We start from the raw sequence: 3,147 nt of genomic DNA, 5'->3' as shown, positions 1-3,147 counted from the left end.
AGACTTTCCTGCCAGGGCTGGCTTCGAACTGGGATCCTCTGATCTCAGCCTCCTGAGTAGCTAGGATTATAGCCATGAGCCACCTGTGTCCAGTGCTTTCACTTTTTTTCTTTTTTTTTCTTTTAGTCAGTCATGGGGCTTGAACTCTGGGTCCGGGCACTGTTCCTCAGCTCTTCAGCTCAAGGCAAGTGCTCTACCACTTGAGCCACAGCACCACTTCTGATTTTCTGGTGATTAATTGGAGATAAGATTCTCACAGATTTTCCTGCCCGGGCTGGCTTTGAACTGCAGTCCTCAGATCTCAGCCTCCTGAGTAGCTAGGATTACAGGGGTGAGCCACTGGTGCTTTCACATTTTTTTTCCATCGTGGGGCTTGAACTCTGGGCCTGGGCACTGTCCCTGTGCTCTTCGGCTCAAGGCAAGTGCTCTACTGCTTGAGCCACAGCACCACTTCCGGTTTTCTAGTGGCTTATTGGAGATAAGAGTCTCTCAGATGTTCCTGCCCCGGCTGGCTTTGAACAGTGATCCTCAGATCTCAGCCTCCTGAGTAGCTAGGATTACAGGTGTGAGCCACCTGTGCCCGGCTTTTTTTTGGGTTGTTATTGTTGTTGGTCATGGGGCTTGAACTCTGGGCCTGGGCACTGTCCCTCAGCTCTTCAGCTCAAGGCTAGCACTCTACCACTTGAGCCACAATGCCATTTCCAGCCTTTTCTGCTTATGTGGTGGTGAGGAATTGAACCCAGGGCCTCATGCATGTAAGGCAAGCACTCTACCACTGAGCCACCTTCCCAGCTCCCTGCTTTCACATTTTTTAAAATAGGCATTTATGCCCAGGGCTACCTTCCAATCCCCTCCTGCCAGGTAGCCAGGATTACAGGAAGAGCCATTGTGCTTTGTGGGATCTTGACTTTGTAAAAAGCAAACCTTAGCAAACTCTTCTCTGAGTTGTGTAATTTCCTCAATGATGGCATTAACTAAGGAAAAGCAGAGAGAAGAGGCAAGATGAGGGAGGGAGCAGGTAGAACAGCTGCTGGGACCAGCTGGCTCAGCTTAACTATCCAGTCTGTATACATCAGGAAAACTAAAGGGTGGAGAAGAGATGCGGCTTTCAGAAGAAAACTAGCCTTGTGGGGAAGACTTGACTTCCAGTTTAGTGTTTGCAAGTCCTGTGAAGAATAATCCACAAACCAGAAGGAGGCTGGAGATTGTCTGTGGAAGAGCTGGCAGGACTAGTGGGCATATGGGGCACCCCTATCAGGGCCCATTGCCACTCTGCCTAGACAATCAATGACTTTTTCCTTTTCTTTTTCGCCAGTCCTGGGGCTTGAATTCTGGACCTGGGGCCCTGTTCCTAAATTTTTTGTGCTTGAAGCTAGTGCTATACCACTTGAGTCACGGCTCTACTTCTGCCTTTTTTGGTACTTAATTGGAGATAAGAGTCTCACAGACTTTCTTGCTTGTGCTGGCTTTGAACTGTGACCCTCAGATCTCAGCCTCCAAAGTAGCTAGGATTGAGTGAGCCACCTGTGCCTATTTGAATAGGCCCAGCACACTCCGGTCCAGGTACTTCTTCCCCAGCTGAGATGGTGCCAACACAGCAAGATACGTTGACTAGGGTTTTATCACAGGATCCCACATGAGCCCTGGGGTGCCAAGTGTGCATGCTATCCAGGAAGCCTTCAGAGCTGAATGTCATGGGAAGGTAGCGAGAGCAGGCTGCATTAGGTGCCCTACCTAATCACGCACTGTACAAGCTAGCAGGGAGGAGGGCTAGCGACTCCTGGTGGTCTTGCCTACTTCCAGGTCCAACAGGAAGTCTGGAAAATCTAATATAGTTCCTGGAAGCCCCAGTTCCTCTGGCCTCCCCTTCTTTTTAAAAAAAAATATGAATCTATAGTTTTATTAAGACAAAAACTGACAGTATGGTATGAAGTGTACAGTTGAACAAAAGTTTCAGATGTCTAACACATGCTTAAAAAGATTTTACAATGTAGATGTAGGTCTTAATGTCAAGAATCCATAGAGCAATTTTAGCTGGACATGGTGGTATATGCCTATAATCCCAGCATTTGGAAGGCCGAGGCAGGAGGATTGAGAGTTCAAGGCCAGCCTAAGCTATATATCAAGACCTTGTCTCAGTGTGTATGTGTGGGGGGGAGACACCAAAAAAACAAAAACAAAAACAAAAGGATACTTTTGGGTAGCTGTTAAATCTTGCGATTGTTTTGTACTTTTTTTTTTGTACTTTTTGAGGAAAGCACTGCCCTAGTATGGAAGGTTAATCTCCTGAGACCAGAGCTTTTGGAATAATTGACCCTTGGAGCGACTCAATACAATTTGTGCTGTGACTGAACCCTGACACTAATGGTCTCAGAGTTCAAAGATCAAAAAACCGATCACAAGGCTTTACCGTAAGAGCATGAGGCTCTTCTATCTCCTACACTCCCTCAGCCCTCCCCAAACAATTCAAGCCAGTGGCTTAAGTAGACAAATTGAAAACATAATTGGAAGAAAAAAAAAAAAGAAGAGGAATCCTTTTCTAATTTCAAGATTTAGCACCTTGAAGACAGAATGGTCTGCCTGTGTATACTCTCCAATAAAGGACCTCCTCCCTACTCCCCTGGCCTCCCCTTCTTAAACTGAGTTCCAGAGCTGGAGGAACTTTTTTTTTTTTTTGTCAGTCGTGGGGCTTGAACTCTGGGTCTGGGCCTGTCCCTGAGCTCTTTAGCTCAAGGCAAGAGCTCTACCACTTCAGCCACAGCACCACTTCCGGTTTTTTGGTGGTTTACTGGAGATAAGAGTCTCATGGACTTTCCTGCCTGGGCTGGCTTTGAACTGCAATCCTCAGATCTCAGCCTCCTGAGTAGCTAGGATTACAGGTGTGAACCACCGGAGCCTGGCTTGGAGGAACTTTTTCTTCAAATCTTTCCCCTAACTCTGAGATGAGATGAGATGGTGGCAACAGTTTTGGAGACCCAGTTGTGTCTAACTTCCCTTCATGGCAACCACAGGCTACAGTGAAGTTTATGTGTGTGTGTGTGTGTGTGTGTGGAGGGTGGGGCTGGGGGTGGTGATGGTGGCTATAGAACCCTTTTCCCCAACTAGGGTGGCTGAACTGCCCAGCCACTGAGGGATACTTTCTCAGCC

Source organism: Dipodomys ordii, unplaced genomic scaffold (assembly GCF_000151885.1).
Source record: "Dipodomys ordii isolate 6190 unplaced genomic scaffold, Dord_2.0 Scaffold42, whole genome shotgun sequence".
NCBI lineage: Eukaryota > Metazoa > Chordata > Mammalia > Rodentia > Heteromyidae > Dipodomys > Dipodomys ordii.
The sequence above is the reverse complement of the archived record's forward strand: the minus strand, read 5'-3'. Positions refer to the sequence as shown.